The sequence below is a fragment of the Lemur catta genome, chromosome 8, assembly GCF_020740605.2.
Source record: "Lemur catta isolate mLemCat1 chromosome 8, mLemCat1.pri, whole genome shotgun sequence".
NCBI classification, from domain to species: Eukaryota; Metazoa; Chordata; class Mammalia; order Primates; family Lemuridae; genus Lemur; species Lemur catta.
The window spans coordinates 52,600,124-52,626,411 of NC_059135.1; the positions used below are offsets into that span (position 1 = coordinate 52,600,124).

At 36.5% G+C, this 26,288-nt stretch overlaps 1 protein-coding gene and 1 non-coding gene across 3 annotated transcripts in view; one reads left to right on the plus strand and one right to left on the minus strand.

The window, feature by feature from the left end:
- SP3 (Sp3 transcription factor) overlaps positions 1 to 26,288 on the plus strand; it is a 96,211-nt gene that overhangs the window by 55,199 nt on the left and 14,724 nt on the right. The window lies entirely within an intron of this gene.
- On the minus strand, positions 9,970 to 10,154 carry LOC123644290. Its single transcript, XR_006737099.1, has one exon. It is a non-coding gene; the product is annotated as a U2 spliceosomal RNA (small nuclear RNA).

The window sequence follows — 26,288 nt, forward strand, 5'->3', positions numbered from 1 at the left end:
GATAAAGTAAAAAGTCCATCTCTGACGTAAACTAAAATTGCAAAGACACAACAGAGATGTTATCCTATCTTAAATGTTAACAGAAAGAGAAAGACTAACAAATAACAGACCTACTACTTTTTAGCCACACGGATGTCAGAAGATGGTGGAGCAATATCTTCACAGAGTACTGAGAAAAAATAACCAGCAGCCCAGAATTGTATATGCAATTAAACCACTACTCAAGAGTTAGGGTTTTGTGAAGATATTTAAACTATCATTATTCAAAAACTCATACTGAGCTAACTACTGAAGGATTAAGTAGAAAAACTGGATCCTGGGGAAATGAGGAAATAATGCTAATCATAGAAATGGATAAAAAATCGAAAATTTGATACTAAAATACAGGTAACTAAGAAAAATTACAGGAAATTTCAAAAGTACATGAAAGCAGAATGTGTATACCGCTCACAGCTTCAGCAGTTATTAACATCCTGCTACTCTTGTTTCCTCTGTTCCTACCATTTAAAATTTTGCTTGGTTATTTTGAACCAAATCCCAGACATTGTATAGTATTAAGCTAAAATATCAATGGAGTGATTCTGTGTGTGGTCTGAGACCTCTTGGGCAGGTGTGGGGGGAGTCCCTGAGACCCTTAGGTGGAGGCCTATGAGGTCAAAGCTATTTTCATAATGACATTAAGATGTTATTTGCCTTTCACTTTGACCTCACAAGTAGGGTACAGTGGAATTTGTTTAGCTATTTGTGTTTCTTTGGTAAATTGCTTTTTATGTTTTTTGCTTGTTTTCCCTCACTGCTAATTTGTAAGGCATCTTTATATGTTAAGGATATTAACCTTTTGTCATACACTGCAAATATTTTTACCATTTGTTTGCTGTTACATTTGGTCATGTTGAATTGTAGTACACATAAGTTCTTACTAGATGTTTTTGAGTAAAATAATTCAGAAACTTAGAAGTTTAGTTTTTGAATTTAGTTTGTATTGATTTACAAGTCTTCTGATGCAGTGGCAACAGTATGTGGAAGAAATTGGGAATTTTAAATTATATTTTCTTTGACTAGAAGACCTAGAATACATTATGTGACCTTTAAAATAAAATCATTTTAAATGTGTTTTTGGTCACATTTGTTATTTTATTTAATTTTTTTTGAGACAGAGTCTCACTGTGTTGCCCGGGCTAAAGTGCTGTGGTGTCAGCCTAGCTCACAGCAACTTCAAACTCTTGGGTTCAAGCAATCCTTCTGCCTCAGCCTCCCAAGTAGCTGGGACTACAGGCATGCACCACCATGCCCAGCTAATTTTTTCTATATATTTTTAGTTGTCCAGCTAATTTCTTTCTATTTTTAGTAGAGATGGGGTCTCGCTCTTGCTCAGGCTGGTTTTGAATTTCTGACCTTGAGCGATTCTCCTGCCTTGGCCTCCCAGAGTGCTAGGTTTACAGGGGTGAGCCACTGTGCCCGGCCCTCACTTGTTATTTTCTTAGTATTTTGTGGAAAGATAGTGTTTGCAGATCCATGAGATTCATCCTTGATGATGATACTTTAAAGCATCAAGCAATCTGGAATATCTAATTTAACACTGGTAAATACTAAAACCGCTTATGTGTTCTGATATAGTTATGTGATTTAATACATTGACTCTTAGAGAGTTCAACTAATTCGTTAAATGCATCTCCACCAAATGGCTGCTCAGTGTGTATTTTTAAATACTTTTTGTTTTCTGAAATAGTATAGCGAATTAATACTTAACCAAATTTACCCCATAGTATAATCAGTAACAATAATGCAAATTAGAATTCTGGATGGGCACAACGAATGGAAATCACCTCATGTGTGATCTTCGTCAGAATGCTTTGATACATTGTTCTATAATGCCATATTACTTTTAATCTAAGAGGAGACCTTTATTACAGCTTGTTCTCTAAACTTGTCCTATTAGTGGTTCTTGGGAACAGTTTTTGTATTCAACTTTATTTTATGAGAGCACTTAACATGTGATACTGTTTTTATAAGTTTCCATAAGTTCTACTCTGATGAATAATAGTACCATCATCCAGCAACCTAGATTAGTCAGTTGTCATTTATTCAGTCAACAAATGTTTGAGAGTATAGTCACGCACCGAATAAGGAAGTTTGTGTCAACAACAAACCGTGCATACAATGGTGGTCCTGTAAGATTATAATACTGAATTTTTACTGTACCTTTTTTATGTTTAGATACACAAATACTTACAGTTGTGTTACAGTTGCCTATGGTATTCAGTAAAGTAACTTGCTGCACAGGTTTGTAGCCTAGGGGCAATAAGCTGTACTATATAGCCTACGCCTGTGTGTGTAGTAGGCTGTATCATCTAGGTTTGTCTAAGTACATGATGTTTGCACAGTGAAGAAATCACCTAATGACGTTTCTCAGAATATATCCCTGTCATAAAACAACTCAAGACTATATACTACAGTATTCAAGGCAATGTATTTTAGGTTCTTTGACTGCAGCAGTGAAAAAGACTAAGTCCCTACTCATGAATCTTGTGTTCTAGTGGGTGAAGACAAAAGCAAATATAACAATTTTAAATAATTAGTGTTATGAAGAAAGTAAAGCAAGAGTTATGGAACAGTAGGGTATGTGGAAAAACCTATGTGGAAAAACCATGGACGATGGTGGTTATTTTAGATAAGATGGTTAGGAAATACCTTCTTATGGGGAAATGAAATTGAACTACAGATCTGAACACTGAGAAAGGAACGTTTCATACTGACATCTGGAGGAAAGAGTATTCCAGGAAGAGGCAATGAGCGAGGTGGCTGGAACTTAGAGAATGAGGGGTGTTAGAAAATGAGATTGGAAATAGGCAGGGGCCAGATAATAGCCATGGTAAGGAATTTGGATTTTATTTCACTTTTAGTAGGAAAACATTGGAGGGTTTTGAGTAGGGAAGTGACATAATTGGATTTATGTATTAAAAAGATCACTCTGGCAGATCCCTGTTGCAGAGTAAGCACAGGCTGATGGAGTAATACAGTTGTCCTTTGGTACCCATGAGGGATCGGTTCCAGGACACCCCACCCCCATCCTCTGGGATACCAAAATCCCTAGATGCTTAAGTCCCTTTTATAAAATGGTGTAGTATTTGCATGTAACCTACACATACCCTCTTGTAAACTTTAAATCATCTCTAGGTTACTTATAATACCTAATATAAATGCTATATAAGTAGTTGTTTTACTGTATTTTAAAATTTGTATTTTTTTATTGTATTGCTAGCTTTTTATTTTTGAATATTTTTGATCCGCACAGTCGGTTGAATCTGTAGATGTCAGATCTATGGATATGGAGGGCTGATTGTATAGGCAAAGGAGGATGATGAATTTGGCTAGCCTAGTAATGATGAGTAAAGGAGGAATTAAGAATCCTATTTTGGTTTTAAGTTTGAAATGCCTATTAGGTATCCAAGTGGATGGTTCAGGTAAACAGTTGGATATCAGAATCTGGTGGTCAAGTTGGGCTGGAGATGAAATTTAAGGTGTCATTAATATATATAGATGTGACCAAATGAAATCATTCAGGTCATAGCTTCTTAACTTTTGACTGCATGGTAGAATGTTACAGGAGACTTTTAAAAAGTTCTAACAACTTATGTTCACCCTCCTCCCTCCTCTCAATTCTAATTTAATTGCTGTGCATGAGGCCTAGGAAAGTTGTGTTGTAAAGTCCCAAAGTGATTTTGACATGTAACTGGTTTGAGAATTACTAACTTAGCAGGGAAATAATATAGACGGAGAAGAGATTGGAAAATAGTATTCTGAGCCTCAAATTACTTCTCCAGAGTTTTCAAATGCAATGTCTAGTACAGAATCAAAGGTAATGACCAGGCATATGAGGAGAAGAGACACCATGAGTGAGAACCAGCAGAAACAACAGAAATAGACCATTGGAACTGCACATATTAGAATTATCAAACACAGACTAAAACAACTGTTCACTATAATCTAGGAGACGATACCAAACTTAAAAAAATTTTAACAGAGAGTTGGAGACTATAATGAAATGACGTTGCAGATTTGTAAAAGAAACAAATAGAAATTGAGGAACTGAAACTTAAAATATCCAAAACTGAGGAAAAGCCTTAAGGATGAGTCCTAGGACATTTCCAACAGTGAGAGGATGAGGAGTGAAGGAGGAGCCAGCAAAGGAAACAGAAGGAGCTTCCACAAGAGCCAAGTATATCCTGGCAACCAAGTGAATAGACTGCTCAAGAAAGGAGGAGAGAGTGCTTATCTTTTCATATAGTATTGTGGAGAGGATACATAAGAGTGAATGGGATATTGGATTTAGCAAGATAGTGGTTGGTGACCCTTAACAAGTGGTTTCATTGGAGTTCTGGGGAGCAAAGCCCGAGTAGAATGACTTAAAAGGAGAAAAGAAGAGGAGTAGTGACAGCAATTACAGACTAATATTGTAAGGGTTTTTTTCTGTTAGAAGGAACATTGAAATAGGAGATGGTAGCTGGAGGTAGACTTGGTTGAGGGAGAGTTTTTTCCTGGGAATAATAAAGAATAGGAAATCGATGATGCAGAAGAGAAAGTATAATAGAGGAAAATTTTTAAGAAGGCAAGCAAGATGAAATACAGGACATTGGTTTAGAGGTTGGGCACAGGAGTGTGGGGATAATGGTGTTATAACAGGGGAAGGGCATAGGATGGACCTTTGCAGATGCAGATATGTTGATTGGAAGATAAGATAATTCTTGGCCAATTGCTCCTTACTTCCTGTTGTGGTAAGAGTCAAGCTTAGATAGGTGGTGGGAGCAGGTGTTAGAAGTTTGAGAAGGAAGAAGGTGTGAAATGGTCATCTGAGAGAATTGGAAAGTGAAATGTGAGATACAGAATTTTAACAGTATTGGGTGCCTGCTTGAATTAATTAATTAGCACAATTGTGATTTTTCTCCAGTTATCTTTAGTTGCTGGGGTGCAGGTCCAGGGGTAACTCTTCTCTGTTTCCTGTTAGTTCCAAGTCATTTTATTCTGTCTCTGCCATATTTTTTGCTGTCTACTTTTTCCTCTCCATTCTCATTTTGTTAATCTGGCTGTTACTATTAAAACGTCTAATCTGTTTTCCATGCCTCTAATCTTTGTTTTTCCAGTGTATTTAAAAAATTTTTTTAAAATGTATTTATTTCTTGAATAAGCAATATCTACCTGTACAAGGTACAAATTCAGAAGGTATAAAATGATAATCAATAAAAAGTCCGTTCTCCTTAACCCCTGAGTTCTCCTGTCTAGAATTAACCGTTGTCACTGGTTTTTTAAATGTGTAGAATATCTCTGGTGGAAGGATACATTTATAAACATTATTATATATTTCTCTGTCATTCCCTGAAATTATATCATACTGTACCCATTTTTCTGAATTTAAAATTTTTATGTTCGATTGCTTTTGTTATTATAAGTATAGAACTATCTCTTTCTTAGCAATGGCAATAACAGTATTGAACAGATGTTTTGTAATTTATTTAATATGCTCCTTATTGATGAATATTTTCAATCTTAATGTAGCAGTGAATATCGTTAAACAGATGTTTTTTTTTTTTCATTAGAGCACATATGCATGTCTGAATTATGTACATCTAAAAGCAAAATTCCTGGATTAGAGAACATATGCATTTTTAATTTTAGAAGACATTGGACGTTTTTCCAGTGTATCCTTTTTATATCACTCATCTTCTCTAAACACAGCTCCTGTTGTTGCCCTCTTTAAAATCTTCATTGGTGGCCAAGTGTGGTGGCTCACTCCCATAGTCCCAGCACTCTGGGAGGTCAAGGTGGGAGGATCCCTTGAGACCAGCCTGGACAACATAGCAAGAATCCCTCTTTACAAAAAATAAAAAAAATTAGGTGGGTGTGGTGGTACACAACTGTAGTCCTAGCTACTTGATAGGCTGAGCCAGGAGGATTGCTTGAGCCTGGGAGTTGGAGGTTGCAGTGAGCTGTGATCACACCACTGCACTCCATCTGGGTGACAGAGTGAGACCCTGTATCACCAAAAACAACAACAAACTTTACTGGCTCTTCCATTGCCTTTATATTTGAGGTCTGTTGAGTGTACACATATGTATAGAGCTCCTGCTGTGTGCCAGATATTGGAGATACAAAGACGAATATGATATTTCTTGCATGAAAGTTGCTCATAATCTTAACAGGTTAGACTAGGATTTCTCAACCTCTGCCCTATTGATATTTTGGACCTGGTGATTCTTTGTTGTGGGGGCTGTCCTCTGCATTGTATGGTGTTTAGCAGCATCCCTGAGTTACCCACTAGGTGCTAGTAGTATCTTTTTACACACTCTCCCCACCCCCGTCCAGTTGTGACAAAAATGGGGTCAGACATTGCCACACGTATCCTGGAAGACAAAATCTTCCCCCCCCCCCCCCGCCCCTTGGAAACTATTAGTTTAGACTGACAAGCAGATGATTCTAATATAATGTGTAAATGGCATATTAATAGTGAACCCCACAGCACTTTAGGAACAGAGAGGAATAGAGGAGTAACATTCTAGTTGACATCTTTCAAGGCTTAGCACAGATTCCTGTAGCCTTTCCTGCTTCCTGCTTCCTTTAAATTGCTGCTTGTTTCCTTTGTTTTGTATTATATAATAATTAATATGTTTTTCTCCTTTTGGAATTCAGCAATAACTGCTTTCTGTGTTTTTTTAATGGATAAACTAACATATCTAATAGATACAGAATAAACATAGATTTGTATAGTAATGTGTAATATAATGTAAATTTTACCTGCTTGCTTTTGAAATAATTTAGTTCATATGTGTGAGATGCATGGATTTTATTTTTTTATTTTGTTTTATCTCATACAACTACCAAATGTGTAATTGTGTTAAATTAGTAGCTTTTTAAAGAGCCTTGACATTTAGAATTACGTTTCAGAAACCAACCTGTTGGGAGAAAAACTAAGAGAAGCAAAAGGAACTTTAGATTTAGTCTTGCCTGCATGCGAGGGAATTTAGAAGAATTAAATGACTTGCCCCGAAGTCTTTTTTTTAACACTCTGGATTTCATGTATTTATTCTAAGAATAACATGGTGAGAGATTTTAAAAATGTAAGTTCTTTATCTTTGAGCAGTACATATTAAAATATTTGTGGATGAAATCTTAATATCTGGGATTTGTTTTCAAATAATGTAAGGCAGTTTGGTTTATATGTGAAACAGAATTGTCCCAGAGTTGTTTGTTAAAGTTGGGTGATGACTACATTGGGGTTTTTTATACTGTTTTACTTTGGTATATATTTGAGATTTTCTATAATAAAAAGTTTTTTTGAAAATGTGAGTTTTATTCTCATGTTTTTGTTGAGTGGAAATTTTTAACTGAAATTTTTAAAAAAGAAATTTAACATACAAATAAGATTGGACTTTAAATTTGTTTCCAAAGCCCCCTGTGATGTTTGTGTTTGTGGAGCCTTGTTCATAGTAACAGCTTCGGCAGAGTGTGAATACTTAACTTGGTTCACAAGTGGGAAGAGGATTTTACAGTTCTAGGAAAGCCTTGAAGATGGATTTTGACTGTTTACACTATTTCCCTCTGTTATTTTCTGTGTTATGATGAAGGTAGTTGATAAATTTCAGGAGATAGCCAGTCACACTAAACAACAGTGGAAATATTCTTGGTTTTTCTTGTATATGAAGGGGAAAGCCAGATACATTTTTTTATAAATGCTTTTGGTGCTTCCATTTTGATAGCCTTGTTTGGGCAAAGGAATAGTAAAGGCTTAAGAACTTGAAAGAAAAGAGGTGAACAAATTTCTTAGAGTGGAGCTGTATTTAATTAAGTAAGTAGCACTTTTATCGTGTTGTGTGGTCTGTAAGAGGTGTATGTATTAATACATGTTCATAGTCTCAAGAACCTTACAGATTTGTTGGGATATTTATAGACACGTGGAAGAATAATCAACAGTGTAAATCATTGTATAATCTACAATATAAATCAATGTAATCACTCAATTGCATGATACAGAAAATTTTGTAAAAGTTAAGAGGAGTAGGACTCTAGTTGTCAGGGGGGATACATCGAATGAGAAATCTAGATTTGTATAGGTAGAGAGATGAAGGGAAGATGTTTACTGATAAGGCAAAAGCAATATAAGAGTAGAAGCAGCTTGTCAAGGAGACAGTTCAATAGCTCAGCGTTTCCCCAAAATGGTTTGTAAGATGTTAATGGATATTATTAAATAAGTTATGAAGAAACTCATTAGCAATGTTAAAAGTTTCTGAGAAATCCTGTGGAAAATAAATCTATTTAAGGAAAGGAAGCAGTATCTTTTTTCTGTTTTAGATTATATAATACATCTGTAGAGATTAGTATTTTATTGAGTTAATTGTGAGAGGCACTCCTTTGGAAATACTATAATAGCATGTATAGAAATCTGGGCTGTGTTTGGTGATTAGAGTAAGTATAGTGAGAATGCAGAGCGCTGAATACTGTTGGTAAGGATTTTAGTTTTTTTAACTTGACTTAAGGAGTCCTTGAAAGTTTTTGAATGGAGGAAAAACATGAAGAAATCAATGCTTGGAAAACATTTCAGGAACAAATTGGACTGGGAAGAAACTAGCACTAAAGAAGGGTAGGAGGGGCTACTTCAGTTATACAGGGATAAATTTATGAAAGTAAAGGAAGAAAGAATGCTAGATATTCCAAAGGATGAATTTATAGGCTTGGTGATTAGCTGTCAGAAATAAAAGAGATGAATCCATTGTTTTATGAAAGGTTATATCATTGGCAAAGTTGTGAAGGGAAAACTGACCTAGGGACAGCAAAGTGATACTAGTTTTAATGGTTTGAATTTGTGGTGTTAATGTTGAAAGGACTATTGGTAGTAGAGAGAGGACTGAGCTCAGGGCAAAGGCATGAAATTCTGTAGGACAGAGGTTACGAGAGCAGATAAAACTGAGCAAGGGAATTACAAAGATGTTTTGGGAAATTTTGGGGATTTGAGTGGGAAACTATAATTTAAATGAATGCATTTTTTTGCCATTTCTGAGATTCTTTTTAGGATAAGTAAGTTAGTGGGTGATATATTTCTTTGGATAACAGGAAAACGATTTCTCTTTCCTTTGACATCTGCTATTGGAAAGTTTAATTTGGACTTGGTGGATAGTTTTGATTTCAGTTGTTTTGCTGGTTGGGTTTTGGTTTCGTCTTATTTGTTTTCACTCAGAAAAGCAGCTACATGGATTGCCTGTCAGTTGTAGATATTATCACCTCTGCTTTATTTATAAGAGCTTATTTTGTCCTAGACTGATTGTTAATAAGTTAGAATCCCCAACTTTTAAAACAAAAGTTTTGTAGGGAGGAATTAACTGCTATATGAAACCAATTCACATACATACCAGTACATTTATTCCCTAAGCAAAATTTGCTGTTATATTTACATAAGCTGCTTCTTGCGATGCTTTTTTATTGCCTACATCTTACTTATAGATTTGTAATTAATTCTAAGTACTTAATTAAGTCATTTGTTACTTTTGGTCATCCTGTATGCCAGAATTCTTTCTTAAATGCTTAAGAGAAAATTGAGTGGAGTTTAAGGACTTTTTTTTTTTTTTTTTTTTTTTTGAGACAGAGTCTCGCTTTGTTGCCCGGGCTAGAGTGTGTGCCATGGCGTCAGCCTAGCTCACAGCAACCTCAAACTCCTGGGCTTAAGCGATCCTACTGCCTCAGCCTCCCGAGTAGCTGGGACTACAGGCATGCGCCACCATGCCCGGCTAATTTTTTCTATATATATTTTAGTTGGCCAGATCATTTCTTTCTATTTTTTTTTGGGTAGAGATGGGGTCTCACTCTTGCTCCGGCTGGTCTCGAACTCCTGACCTCGAGCGATCCACCTGCCTTGGCCTCCCAGAGTGCTAGGATTACAGGCGTGAGCCACCGCGCCCGGCCTTAAGGACTTATTTTTAAGAGAAAGGGTTTTTATAGTCTTAGAACTGTGAAAGCAAAGTTTTAGACTTTGAAGGAATACCTTATATTTGTGGATAAATGAGTAGGCAGTTGATTCTTACATTATAGTGTTACATGGCAGAAAGTTAACTTTAAACTGGTAAGAACAGATACTACACTTAATCTTAGCCAGGAGGCTGAGAAGTGATAGAAAATTAACTTTAAAGGCTGTAAGGAGATCTTTTTGAAAATTGGTAAAAATATATTTAGTTTTGATTATTTCCCTTGCTTTCCTCTCTTTCACCCCACTTTTGAGGAATAAATGTGGGTCTTTTTTCTTCCCATCTGATTTTCCTTCAGAGCCTACACTTGTTTCAACAGCAGTAACCAATCAGAAAGGCTTGGTAAGAAACTTTTAAAGAGAATTTGAAGTAAATAAATGAATTTGCTAAAATGAATTAAAAGGAATAGTATTTGAGCCTGTTCCCATATTTTCAGTTGGTTTTTACCAAATTTTGAGAAACTTTGTTTAAGGGAAAATTATGTTCCATGGTAAAGATATTTTATTTGTCCTAGATTTACTGTTTTATTTAGTTAGTAGTAGTTTATTCAAGTAGTAGTTTATTCAGTATATTCAAAGAGCCCCCACCACTTAATCATTTTATTTGCTTTTTTGAAGCAGGCTTATATTGGAAGAAAAGGAAAATTTGAAAGGTAGAATTCCTTGAAAACAGTTTGAAAGTTTTAAATTATGATGTTAAAAAATGGGTATGTTAGTTATCAGTGCTGTACCTAATATTTCTGGTTCTCTTCCTGGGCACACCCAAGTTGGGTGTAGCTGGGCAGTTTGCTTTCGCTAATGAAATATGCCATAGTGTGACTGCTTCATTAGGATTGATCTGGAAGTGAGGAAAGCATACAGTACACCCTCAGCTGACTTACGATGGATGCGAATGAAAGATAAACTTTTGTTTTAAGCCACTGGGATTTCAGGGGTTGTTACTGCAGCTTCGTTTTGCCCTGCATTGTCTTGTATGGTAGCCACTAGCTCTGTGATCCTATTAAACACTTGAAATGTGGCTAGACTGAATTGAGATACGCTGTAAGTATAAAATACAAACTGAATTTTGAAGATTTAGTATAAAAAATAGAATGTAAAATATCTCAATAATTTTCATACTGATTCATGTTGACATATAATTACTTTGGACATACTGGTATACCTTGGTTTATTGTGCTTCACGGATACTGCGTGGTTTAAAAAAAAAAAAATCAAAAGTTTGTGACAACCCTGTGTCAAGCAAGTCTATTTGTGCCATTTTTCGAACAGCTTGTGCTCATTTTGTGTCTCTGGGTCACATTTTGGTAATTTTTACAATATTTCAAACCTTTTCATTATTATTATATCTGTTAGGGTGATCTGTGATCACTGATCTTTGATGTTACTATTGTAATTGTTTTGGAGTGCAATGAGTCACATGACCATAGACGGTGAACATAGTAAATGTTGTAGGTGCTCTGACTGCTCCACTGACTTTTCCCCATCTCTCTCCATGTTCTTGGGCCTCCCTATTACCCTGGGACAGGACAGTATTGAAATTAGGCCAATTAATCACCCTACAATGGCCTATAAGTGTTCAAGTAAAAGGAAGAATCACACATTTCTTATTTTAAATCAAAAGCTAGAAATGATTAAACTTAGTGAGGAAGGCATGTTGAAAGCCAAAATAGGCCAAAAGCTAGACCTCTTACATCAAATAGTTAGCCAAGTTGTGAATGCAAAGGAAAAAGTTCTTGAAGGAAATTAAAGCTGCTCCCCCAGTGAATACATGAATGATAAACAAGTGAAATAGCTGTAATGTTGATATGGAGAAAGTTTTAGTGGTCTGGATAGATCAACATTGTCTTAAGCCAATGCCTAATCCAGAGCAAGTCCTTAACTCCCTTCAATTCTAGGGTTAAAAGACTGAGAGAGGCTGAAAGGCTGGTGGCTCATACCCTGTAATCCTAGCACTCTGGGAGGCCTAGGTGGGAGGATCACGTGAGCCGGGGAGTTTGAGGTTGCAGTGAGCTATGACGATTCCCCTGCACTCTAGCTGGAGTGACAGAGCAAGACTTTTGTCCTTTAAAAAAAAAAAAAAAAGGCTGAGAGAGATAAGGAAGCTGCAGAAGAAAAGTTTGAGGCTAGGAGAGGTTGGTTCATGAGGTTTAAGGAAAGAAGCTGGCTCCATAGCATGAAAGTGCAAGTTGAAGCAGCAAGTAATCTAGAAGATCTAGCTAAGATCATTGATGAAGGGGGCTACACAAAAAACAACAGATTTTCAGTGCAGATGAAACAGCCTTATATTGGAAGAAGACCTCATCTAGGACTTTTATAGCTAGAGAGGAGAAGTCAGTGCCTGGCTTCAAAGCTTCAGAGGACAGGCTGACTTCTTGTTAGTGGCTAATGCAGATGGTAACTTTAAGCTGAAACAAGTGCTCATCTACCATTTTGAAAATCCTAGGGCCTTTAAGAATTATGCTAAATCTTTTCTGCCTGTGCTCTATAGTTGAACAGCAAAGCCTGGATGACATCTGTTGACAACATGGTTTACTGAATATTTTAAGCCCACTCTTGAGACCTACTGCTCAGAAAAAAAGATTTCTTTCAAAAAATTACTACTCACAATGAACTTTAACACCCAAGAGCTCTCATGGAGGTACAAGGAGATTAATGTTTTCATGCCTGCTAACATAACATCCATTCTGCAGCCCATGGATCAAGGAGTAATTTTGACTTTCAAGTTTTACTATTTAAGAAATACATTTTGTAAGGGTATAGCTGCTCTAGATAGTGATTCCTCTGATGGTTGTGGGCAAAGTAAATCGAAAATCTTTTGGAAAGTATTCACCAGTGTAGATGCCATTACGAACATTTATTTGTGGGAGGAGGTAAAAATATCAACATTAGCAGGAGTTAGGAAGTTGATTCCAACTCTCGTGGATGATTTTTGAGGGGTTCAAGACTTCAGGGGAGGTGGCCGGGCGCGGTGGCTCACGCCTGTAATCCTAGCACTCTGGGAGGCCGAGGTGGGCGGATCGTTGGAGCTCGGGAGTTCGAGACCAGCCTGAGCAAGAGCGAGACCCCGTCTCTACTAAAAATAGGAAGAAATTATATGGACAACTAAAAATATATATAGAAAAAAAAATTAGCCAGGCATGGTGGCGCATGCCTGTAGTCCCAGCTACTAGGGAGGCTGAGGCAATAGGATCGCTTGAGCCCAGGAGTTTGAGGTTGCTGTGAGCTAGGCTGACGCCACGGCACTCACTCTAGCCCAGGAAAGAGAGTGAGACTCTGTCTAAAAAAAAAGACTTCAGGGGAGAAAGTAACTGCAGATGTGGTGGAAATATTTAATAGCAAGAAAAATAGAATTGGAAGTGGAGCCTGGGCTGGGCATGGTGGCTCACGCCTGTAATCCTAACATTCTGGGAGGCCGAAGCAGGAGGATTGCTCCAGCTCAGGAGTTCAAGACTAGCCTGAGCAAGAGTGAGATCCCGTCTCTACCAAAAAGAAGTTAAAAAACCCAGCCAGGTTTTGCAGCACGAGCCTGTAGTCCCAGTTACCCTGGAGGCTGAGGCAGAAGGATCACTTGAACCACCAGGAGTTGGAGGTTGTAGTGAGCTACAGTGATGCCACTATACTCTACCCAGGGCAGCAGAGTGAGACTCTGTCTCAACAAAACGAACAAGGCAACTGAGCACCCCTCCTCACAATCCCTCACCCCTTCATTAAAAAAAAAAAAAAAAGTGGAGCTTGAAGATGACTGAATTGCCGTAATCGCTTGATAAAACTTGGAGGGATGAGGAGTTGCTTCTTGTAGATGAGCAAAGAAAGTGGTTTCTTGAGATGGAATCTACTCCAGATGAAGATGCTGTGAACATTGCTGAAATGACAACAAAGGACTTAGAATATTACGTAAACCTTGTTGATAAACAGCAACAGGGTTTGAGAGGATTGACTTCAGTTTTGAAGTTCTGTTGTGGGTAAATGCTGTTAAACACCATTGCACACTACAGATAACTCTTTAGTGAAAGGACGAGTCAGTTGATATGACAGCCTCATTGTCTTCAGCAACTGCCACCCTGATCAGTTAGCAACCATCAACATTGAGACAAGATGCTCCACTAGGAAAAAGATTACGATTCGGTGAGGGCTCAGATGATTGTTAGTATTTTTTAGCAATCAAATATTTTAATATTAAGGTATGTATATTGTTTTTTAGACATAATACTATTGTTTTTCTAATAGAGTATGGTGTAGTATAAACATAACTTACATGCACTGGGAAACAAAGCTCATATGATTTGCTTTATTTTGCAATATTTACTTTAATACAGTGGTTTGCAACCAAATCCATAGTATCTTCTAGGTATGCCTGTATTGGATTAAATGAAATATATTATTAAAATTAATTTCAGTTTATTTTTACCTTGATGTGGCTATCAGAAAATTTGAAATTACATATATGACTTGCTTTATGTTTCTATTTGATAGCACCTATATTCCAGGTGATTGTGACTCATATGAAAGTGTATGCAAGGAGTAGTGTGCTCTAACAAAAAACCTCAACTGTGGCATTGGCTCAAGGGTCAGGCAGCAAGAAAACTGATATTAGAGTTTGGGAAGATGATGATGCAGAGAAGTTGGTAAAACTTGCCTGCAGTAACTTGGAAGGCAAGTTATGTGTCTAATGCATTTGTAGCTTTAGGGGATGAGGTTGGAAAACATTATATTTTAGCTGCCCTTGGTTTTATTTGGCAAGATGTTATAAGAAAGAGATGAGCTAGAAAATAATTGACTGGTTTGCAAGTAGGAATGAGAAGCAGTAGAGAGTCCAGAAATGTGGGGATCTGTAAGATTAGAAGAAGCAATTGCTTCTCACTTCCAATCAGTAAGGTGAAACTGAAAAGACTTTTGAGCAAATAATTCAAAGTCAAGTCTTTTGGCAGGGATCCAAACAAGGTTATGACCATCACTTGCATTGTTAAAACTTCTGAATGGTTTAAAGTAATTCAGAGTATAGGTCTGCTGAGGGAAGTGTGTAGTGCCTTTCATTTGGGTTAGGGAGAAGAGACTAAAGGTGTGGATTCCCAGCTAAAGCCAGGTGTAAGCTCAAGGTCCCCACAATCAAGCAGAGAGAAATAGACCACCGTATCATGGGGGCAAGAAAGCAAAGAAATGTAGTAAATCTAAAAGGCATATGTTAGGAAAAAAATCAGTGGTTGGAACTGGCTAGAATCAAATAGATAAGCCTTCTAAGTTTTCCAGGGAGTTGTACAGCCAAAGAAACCACAGGCATGGACCAAAGTCTGAAAAAAGTATAATTGTTTGAGACTTAATGATCTTGTTCCTCACCCCATCCCTCCTGAACCTTCTACCTGCCTGCTGAGAATTCTGCTCAACTGATAAGGCCCTCTCTCTGATGTCCACTTCCCTTGCAGTAGAAGATACCAGACCAGCAAAAACTCCCAAAGGGCAGAACCTAGGGGCACAGAGAACAATAGACTAAAAACTCCTCCCAAGTATCAGTCACGGCATTCTGTACCTTCCAGGACAGAGAGCCCTTGCACTTACCTGTTCAGCTGGGTTTATAAATTGCTATGAACCAGTGACTCGTAGGTCCCCTTTTCTTCTTTTGAATAGGAATATTTTTTATGGTTATGCTTATGTTTATTGTCATTGTATAGTGTGCGTGTGAGTTGCTGTGAAGAGGGGCCACATCCCCTATAGATCCTGTCCTTTGAGCTTGATGCTGTGACTAGATGGGATATTTGGATTACCTCTGCAGGGAGGGGCAGGTGTATTTTGCTTGTGGAAAGAAGAATAAATTGAATATTTGACCAGCAGGGGGACTAGGGAGTCATGATTCTTCATAAAAGGTCTACTTTTCTTCTAAGCACATGATAGGATTGCCTTTTCCTTCAGTTATTAAAGTCAGGCATGGCCCCATATTTTTTTGTAATCAGTACAATGTGAGTGGAAGTTTAGGATGAGGATGTAATTTGCCACGTTCCCTATTACCTTCCTTGGCAAGGCAATCTTGGAAGCATGTGTCAAGTGAAGCCTAGGTTCCTGAGGGACTGTTAAGAGCAGATCTCCCCTGCCAACCTGAATTGGACGTGTAAAATTTATAAGAAATAAACTTTTGTTGTATCAAGTCATTGAGATTTTGTGATTGTTACTGCAGCACAACTTCACCAGTTATGATGGATGTGTTAGGTTATAATTTTGGTCACAGTAGTTCAATAAATGTTTGAATTGAATATGTAGAAATTTGAGGATGAAAGAAAAATATACAAATTCTAAAACTGCTAAGATTAAGCTTTTTAGCTTGTATTCCTTGTAACAGCCAGCCTACATGTTGACTAAGTGTCCTCTTTTATAGGTAACATGCAAAGAGAGAGAAAACACAGGAAAAAATAGAAAACAATGAAGCTTGTAATGTTATAACTAGGAATAACTGTTTAGAGCAATACATAGGTGTGATTTAGTGGATCATTTAAAGCTGTTCTCTATTTCTAGTAATACCAACCCAAATTAGGATTATTTATAATCTGCAGAAGGTGTTTTAAATAATCCTTAGAAAAAATAATATTCCTTTCTAACACAGTAGGAAGAAAGGGAATCTTTTTGTTTTGTTTAAAGGCAACAATTTTTTAACAAAGGGGGGAAACCCCAAACCATGATTTTTTTTTTTTCTAGCCATAGCAGCAATGACAGCAACATCGGTTTTAATCCAGTGCTGGAGCAGAAGCCTTTCTTCAAATGAAGTCTTAGGTAGAACTCCAGTGTATAAGACTAATCTCAGTGGGGCTGCTCTGATTTATATGAGGGCCAGAGACCTCATATATTCCTCTTCTCTGCTAGCACTTAAGTATCCTTTAAGGAAACAGCTTTCAAGTCCCTGTGCTGGAGCAAGTGTAGCCACTGTGGCCGTCATCTTTTTGGGGGGTTTGGGTTTCTTAGGAGCAGCCTCAGATCCTTTCTTTAGTCCTACTTTATCCAATAATTATATATAGTTTCAACAATCCTAACTGATTTCCAAGTTTAAAACTGGCTTGAAAGTGTACTTGAGAAGGGATGAGTATGATGACCTGGGAGGTGGAGGATGGAGAGAGTTGATGTCACCAGAGTTAAGAAGAAGGCAGCAAAACAAGTAGATATAAGAAATCAAAAACTAGCATTCTGGACATTTTTAGTTCAGTGTTCTAGGGATTATTTAATAGCATAAATTACTTTTAATAACAAATTAGAGTCTTTAGACAAAGATTAATATTCTGAGCTTCCTGCCAAGGAAAGTAGGTATATGTTTAATTGATTCTGAAGAGGTTTTTGTTCAAAGTATGGTAACTTGTAGTTATCTGGTAACTATCCTAAATAACTTGTGCCCTGAAGAGTTTGAATTTTAGAAGTTTTTGATGTATTCTTAAAGTGATACACAAATAATTAAACATTGAAATAGAAATAATACTGTTTCCCGAAGTTTAATTTTTTTTTTTTTTTTGGAGACAGAGGCTCATTCTGTTGCCCAGGCTAGAGCGCCGAGGTGTCAGCATAGCTCACAGCAACCTTAAACTCCTGGGCTCAAACAATTCTCCTGCCTCAGCCTCCCAAGTAGCTGGGACTACAGGCATGTGCCACCATGCCTGGCTAATTTTTTCTATATATATTTTTAGTTGTCCATATAATTTCTTTCTATTTTTGTAGAGACGGGGGTCTCGCTCTTGCTCAGGCTGGTCTCGAACTCCTGAGTTCAAACAATCCACCCCGCCTTGGCCTCCCAGAGTGCTAGGATTACAGGTGTGAGACACCGTGCCCGGCCAAAGTTTACTTTCACTCTTCCTAACTTCTGGCCCCAAAGTTTAATTTAAAAAAATTTATAATTAAAGCATATCAAAAAGAACCTCAGGTTATTTAAATTTTAGAATATGAGTTTATAGTATGCTATATGCCCTTACCATTGTATTTCAGCAAATTATAAGGAAAGCATAACTGAACTGTGTTTTGTCATAGCTATTTCTAGAATATTTTAAGAGATAACTACAAGCTACAAGCCATCCAATTTAAAGAGTTTTTTGTAACATGCAATTAGACTGGATTATTGATAGTAATAGAATTATGTAGAACCCATTTTTACATTCTTGGTGAGTAACATAAACAAATATATATATGAACCTGAAAGAAGGTATGTATCTACTTGGTAGAAAGAATGAAAACTGAGAATAGGATTCTTATAGGTATACCTACTAAATGCCAAGAGATGAGGTTAAAAAATCGTATCATTTATTGTTGTTTTTATATATTTTTTTCCTTGGTATTACTAAAAGAAGGAGGCTTAAAAAAACAACAGCGTATTTTGTTCTCAAGTACTTAGAAAGTATTTGCTTATTCTAGTAATACAGTGTTTAGAAGCTTAGGTGATTGTGGTGTGGGAAGCTAAGTAAACTACATTAGGATCCAATTTCTATTATAGTCATACTTTGTTTTGAATCAAGAGCAATATGATATCTCCCCATTTGAGTACTTAACCTTATTCATAATATACAGCTTCAGATCATTTTTGATTGTCCCTAAAAGTTAAGTCTACTCTTAGGGTGAACGTTTGATATTCTGAGGATTTGAATAGTGAGGGTTGTGAATTACGCTAGCTGCTTTTAGCAGACCACTTTCCTGTTTTTTCTTGGATAGCAGTTAAGAATTACTGGGAACTATCTTTTTTTTTTTTTTTTGGTATTACTCTGGGGGAAAAACTTTTTTAAAAAGCCTTTATAGTAGCTTTAAAGTAGTCTTTCTTTTTTATTCTGAAGGAGAGAGGAAAACTAGTCCCTAAAGCTTATGGGGAAAGGGAAGAGCCTTAGGAAAGAGTACCATATGAAGTAATAACTTAGAAACATATTGATGTATATCTTTCATAGTTATTCTAAATTTCTTCCCTGTGGCATTGAAGATTTTATCTGTGAAGTTCCTAAAATAAAAAGTCCTCTATGGGAGTGGGAAGCAACAGGAGAGACTTTGACAGATTTTTTTTTTAGTTATGGTAAAAAACACATAGCATTAAATTTACTATCTTAACCCTTTTTAAGTGTATGGTTCAGTAGTGTTAAGTATATTCACATTGTTGTACAGCAGAGATCTAGAACTTTTTCATACTGCAAAACTGAAACTGTACCTGTTAAATGCCAATTCCTTCTCTCTCCACTCACTAGTTCTTGGCAGCTACCTTTATACTTTTTGTTTCTATGGTTTTGAGTACTTTAGATACTTTATATTTGTGGAATCACACAGTATCTGTCTTTCTGTGCCTGGTGTAATGTCCTTGAACTTCATCCATGTTGTAGCATGTGATAGGATTTCCTTTTTGAACACTGCATAATATTTCATTGTATGTATATACTAAATTTTCTTTATCTTTCCCAGATTTTTAAACTCTTGTTAATTTGATTTGATGAAACAATTATTAAAATCACAGATATTTATATGTAAGGGATGCTAACGGAAAGCTGCTATTCCTGTGAACTTGCCCTGGTAGGGATCTGATCTTTAGCAATGCCTGCAGTATGGTTTTGCACAATTTTTTTTCTTATGTCCTGGCTCCATCCATTTTCAACTGTGACTTCAGGCAAACTATATGACCTCTTTGTTTTCTCATCTAGAAAGCAGAGGGAAAAAATGGTACTAACCTCAGGGTAGTAGGGAGCATGAAATGAGTTAATTTAAGTGCTTGTAACAGTGTCTGACAAGCAGTAAATCTTATGTGTTAGGTAGTATCATCATCATTATCATCAAAGAGAGTAGAACACTGTCCCCTTAACAGGGGCTTACTTAGTACTTTAGATTAAATAAGGTAAAGCTAATATTTCACTATTCAAAGTGTATTAATTGCAAGTCACATAGTCTTTTTCTCACATATTTATAGTAAGACTATGTAAAATGAGATCTATTAAGACATGTTAGAAAGTCAGTCATTCCCATTTGTATGTCTGCGTATCTTGTAAAAGCTTGCATTGTGTATATTTAATAGGAATGATCTTTTTAATGTATAATCTCCAAATGAGTGGAAAAGCTTTGAAGATAATTTGGAAAACTGCTACAAAATGTGGAAGATTAATAAAAGATTAATTTTAAATGAGAGGAGAGGACCAGTTATAGAAGAGTAATGATCCAAATCTAAGGAGATGGAATTTGGGGGAAGAGATTGCTTAATGTTAAAGCATAGATATTATGTATATTTTAAATTATATTTGGTAAGGGGAGAAAAATTTAGAGACAGGGTCTCACTCTGTTGCCCAGGCTGGAATGCAGTGGTGTGATAGCTCACTGTAGCCTCGAACTCTTGGGCTCAAGCAGTCCTTTCCAGTCCCCTCCTATCTAACAACTTTTAGTCTCCTTTGCTGGTTCTTTTTAATCTCCTCTGTTTATTAATTTTGGAGTGTTCCAGAGTTTCCTCCTGTTCTACTCTGTATTCATCCTCTTGAGTACCTGGGACTATAGGCATGCACCACCATGCCTACTTATTGTTTTTAAATTTTTTGTAGAGATGGGCGCTATGTTGCCCAGGCTAGTCCCCAGCTACTGGCCTCAAACAATCCTCCCACCTCAGTCTCCCTGGGTGCTGGGATTACAGGTGTGAGACACTAGTCCGGCCAAAATTTACTTTAAAACCAGATCCCTGAAGAGCTGACTTCTTTTGATTAGACTAGGGAAGATATATTTTTAGGAACCCATTTCTATAATTTAGAACTATCCCCTTAAAAGAAAAGTTTAAAAAAAAGCTTGAAGTAGCTCTGAAATGTCCATAGCAATGTGAATAATTATGAAAATCTAATTAAAATAATAGATGACATCTTGTAGGATTATCTTGTTATTCTGTGTAGGTGATTTTTATGGCAGGGTGAAACTGATTAAAGGGCAAATGTAAATAAAATTAACTTTTAGAATCAAATGAAGTAATTTTATCAGTGCTTTAAAAAGTCAAAGGCAGAGAATTTGAAAGACTTTGATAAGAGCAACAAAATCCTAATGATATGCTATTGACAAAGGAGAACGTCTCATTTTATCAGCTGTACCGTAATTCATATTTATCTAGTGTTAGCTACTTAAGTTAAATATACATGTTTCAGACTTGATAAACCAACTGAGAATTTATCTTAAACATTCTAGTAGCTCTGATGAGAAGTAATTAGCAGTTAATTTTAGGAAGAGGTATTTAGGATTTTCTTCGGGCAATATTTTTAATAGAAATCTATCCATGCCCTGAGTTATTAATGCTTAATTAATATTGAAAATTAGTGTTGGCTGGGTGTGGTGGCTCACGCCTGTAATCCTAGTGCTATGGGAGGCCAAGGCGGGAGGATCACTCGAGGTCAGGAGTTCGAGACCAGCCTGAGCAAGAGCGAGACCCTGTCTCTACTAAAAATAGAAAGAAATTATCTGGCCAACTAAAAATACATATAGAAAAAAATTAGCTGGGCATGGTGGCACATGCTTGTGGTCCCAGCTACTTGGGAGGCTGAGGCAGGAGGATCGCTTAAGCCCGGGAGTTTGAAGTTGCTGTGAGCTAGGCTGACACCACGGCACTCTAGCCTGGGCAACACAGTGAGACTGTCTCAAAAAAAAAAAAGAAAAGAGAAGAAAAAAGAAAATTAGTGTTATCTTTGTAACGATATTGTGTGTGCCTGTGTGTGTGTGTGTGTGTATTTCATAATTTAACTTTCGTGTTTCCTTTTTACTTCAGCTCTTGCACAGGTTTGCAGGAAAATTTTTTCTTATATACATTTCCCTTTGATAAGCTAGTTTTATTGGTAGGCCTTGAAAACAACCATACTCATGGGACAAAGATACTGTCAGTGTTGTACTAGGCCAGATGAAACAAACTTAAACATTTTGAGGTAGAGAAAAGACATAATAAAAAAAACCAGTGTAGTTTATAAAGTTCTTTAGTGTGTTATGTAGGTATCCTTGAATTTGTTTCCATTGCTTAAATATTTTGCATTTAAATTAGTTTTTCCTTAAACACAAAAGTCAGATTTAAATGAGCATATTCATTTTTTATACTGCCAGTGTATGTTAGATACTGCTACTAAATATAGCAGCTGGTTTACAATATTTCAGGTACTCTTATGTGTTAAATCTACATTTGTGGGCCAACCTGTGCCAATTTATAACGTTTGCTCTTACAGATAACTCTAAGCAAAGCTCTTAGAGTTATCTGTACTTGTCTCCAATTCATCTCTTTCTATTCTTGAGTCTACTTTAGGCAGGGTTTTATCCTTACTTCACTGAAACAGCTCTTGTCAAGGTCACCAGTGATTACCACAATGTTATATCCAAGGATCATTTCTTAGCCCTCATTTTAAGGATTTTTCAAGCATTTGACACAGTTGATTATGTTCTTCTTGAAGTGATTTCTTCATTTGTCTTCTGGACACCAGTTTCCTCCTATCTCACTGGCCACTTTCTGTCTCCTTTGCTGGTTCTTTTAAATCTCCTCTGCTTATTTTGGAGTGTCCCAGGGTTTCCTCCTGTCTATCTGTATTTCACATGACTCTCTATACCAATTATATTGGCAGGTAGACTTCCACCTGAACTCTAGACCCATTCCCTGCCTGATCAACATCTTCATTTGGATATTTAATAGGCATTTGTAAACTTTCATATCCAAAAATGGGCCCCTGATTGGCAACCGTCCTCCACAAGCTTTTCTACCTCCAGTCTACCTATCTCAATTAATGACAACTCCATTTTTCTAGTTGCTCAGGACAAAAACCTTGGAAGTGTCTTTAGCTCCTTTCTGTTCTCGCACCTCACATAATAACCTATTATCAATCTATTAGTAAATATCTTTGACTCTACCTTCAAAATATTTCCTGACTGACTACTTCTGCCGCTTCCTCATCATTGCCCTACTTTAAGGCCACCATCATCTTTTCCTTTAATAGTTACAGTAGCCTCCTAATTTAATTAGTCTTCCTACTTCTGCCCTTGCTTCCCAACAGACTCTTCAATGCAACAACATCTAGAGTGATCCTGGATTTATTTTAATAAAATGCAATTCAAATTACATCACCCCTTTTACTTTTAATCCCCGAGTAGCTTTGTGGCTTTTACCACTCAGAATAAAATGTGAAGTTCTTATAATGGTCTACAAGGTAGTACACAATGGCCTGTAACATCACATATGATCCTCATCTCCCCACCACTACCCACCGTTGTTACCTCTGTGATGTTATCACTTACTGTTCTTCCTCCATGTTCATTCTACTCTAGCTACACAGGCCTCTTTGCTTTTCCCTGAACACACCAAGAACACATCCAACTTGGTTTTCTTGCTTCTTGAGTACTCCCCCTACCCTTTCTTGCTTGCTCCGTTGCCTCCTTCATGGACAAATGTCAGCATATCAGCAAAGCTTTCATTGGCCACCCCATTTAAAATGGCAACCACTCCACTCCTCTTGTTTCTTATCCCTCCTTACCTTACTTTTCCCGCATAACACTTAACTACCACCTAAAATACTGTGTATTTATTCTTTTTTTGTTCTGTCTTCTCCTAACTAAAAGGTAAACTTGACAAAGGCATGAACTTAACTCTTGTTAACTGCTTTATCTTTAGAACCTAGAACAGTGACTAGCACATTGTAGCCACTCACATATTTGTTGAATGAATACATTTATATTCTAAACTTCAAATTATGGGATTTAATTTGTGAGGCACACTCATTTTAAGTTTTTTTATTTGTATATGAGGAATTAGAATTGAAGCCACAGAAAGAGAAATTTATTATCTTTAATAATTCCTAAGTAATCTTATAGATTACTTAAAATATTTCATTTAGAATAATCTTTATATTGAAGTATTAATATGCATCGAGAAAATACACAAATCATGTGTGTATAACTTGATGAAATTTTACAACATGGAACACATAGGAGAAACTACCACCCAAATCATGAAATAGGATATTATCAGCAACCCCAGATAATCTGCCTGTACTCAGTCATTATTCCTCTCGAAAGTAGGCAGTCACCACTCTTCCATCACCATAGAGTGGCCTCCTGCCCTTTTTTAAAGACTTAAAATTTTTTTAGAGCGGTTTTAGGTTCTCAGTAAAAATGACAGAAAGGCACAGAGATATACCATATACCTCTGACCCCCACATACATAGCCTCCCTCATTATCAGCATCCCCATCAGAGTGATACGCTTGTTATAGTCGATGAGCCTACACTGATGCATTGTCACCCAGAGTCCATACTCTACATTAGGGTTCCCTCTTGGTGGTGTGCAATCTATGGGTTTGGACAAATGGACGTCATGCATCCACCCATGTTATACAGTGTATTTTCACTGCTCTAAAATGCCTCTGTGCTCTGCCTATTCATCCCTTTCTCCCCCTTAACCCCTGGGAACCACTGATCTTTTTTACTGTCGTGATAGTTTTGCTTTTTCCAAAATGTCATATAGTTGGAATAATCATTGCTTATTGTTTTGAGTTTTATATAAATGGAATTTTTTATTTATATTAAAAAATCATGTATGATCCTACTCCCTGTATATATAGAGAATACATATATAAGGGGGGGAGTGTGTGTTGCTTCTTTTGTTTAAAATATGTGAGGTTAGTTCTTGTCATTGCATATAAATTGTTAATTTTCATTGTTTTGATCCATTGTATGAATGAATATATTATGATTCATTTTTCCATTCCAATACTACTGGATATATGGGGTTTCTTTCCAGTTTAGAATAATTACAAATAATGTTGCTGTGAATTTTGTGCATGTTTTTTGGTGTCATATATATGCATTGCTATAGGGAATATACCAGGGGATGAAATTGTTTGGGCTGTAGGGTATATACATAGGTTCGGTTTTAGAAGATATGGATGAAGGGTTTTCTAAAGTGGTTGTACTGATTTACACACCCACCGTTATCGTGGGAGTTTTAGTTGTTCCACTTCCTTGCCAACAATTGTCATAGTCTGTTTTAAAATATTTAGTCATTCTGTGGGTGTATAGTGATTTCTCATTGTGAATTAAATTTTTGTTTCCCTGATATTTATTAATGTTGAGTACCTTTTCATACTTTTATGGGCATTTGATGGATTATTATTTTCCCTTCTCCTGAGCCTTATAAACAGTATCCACTGTAGAATAATTAGGTACTATGTGAGACACTAAATAGAGCACAGTAAAAAAATGTTTTCCTATCAGCTACACTAAGATATCAAGACAGATGTAAATTTGACTGCCTAGTATTGATGACTTATTTTTCAGCTATCTCTATTAAATTGGTATGTGTTTGGCAAAGGAGAATTATTTAGGACTTACTAGATAAATTTATTTTATGATTAGCTTTCTAAAATATACCCAGATATGTATAAGTGCAATGGTTAATAATTGGGTATAACACTTTCTGGGCAATTAATTTATTGTCTTTAGTGAGCACTTTATGGTCATGTCTATGTGTGACTTAATCTTATAAAATATCTTCTCTTTATGTATTATTTGCACATAGAAGTAGCATAGAAAAGTAGAGGACGAAGTTTTTCCATGTAATTATTACTTATATTGGAAGTTCCCTTTTAAAGAAAGTTTATTCATTTAGTCAAATTGTATTTTCTGAGCACTTTTGAGTGAAGCATTTATTATCTAAAGGGATGTATAAGCTAATAAATATAACTAATTCTGCAATGAGCACGTGTAAAGGAGATTATTTTTGAGCTAGTTTTGAAGGATAGATAGAGGTTAGGTGAAAAACAAAAGAATTAGAGAACAGTCAAGGCAAGAGAAGTAGCGTGTGGCATTGGGAGAGGACATGTGTTCTGGAAATGATGAAAATTTCAATGTTTTAATATTGAAGATGGAAGAGCAAGATAAGGCCAGATTGAAGGATTTTTGAATACCAAGTTAATGAGTTTGGACTTTATCCTGTATAAAATAGAGAATTAGTGGAAGTGTTAAATTAGGAAAATGATATAATTAGATTTTTACTCAGGAAGAAAATTTGGGAACCTGTGTAGAAGATGAATTGGAGAAAGAGATGAGAGGCTGGGAATGGACTAACAGGACTCACCTGAAGTTGACAGAACAGTTAGGTTGAATGTAACTAAGGGGATACAAGGACCAGGTTTGGTATGGACAAGATATGTTCAATTTGGGCCTGCTAAATTCTGTATGCCTATGGTTCGTCTAGATGGAATAAGAAAGAAAACTAACTTGAAAGGAGTTGTGTCCATGACATATTCTTTAAATGTGTGTTTTAGGTTCCAGTAAGAGAATTGGTAATAGGAAAGAGTACAGATGTT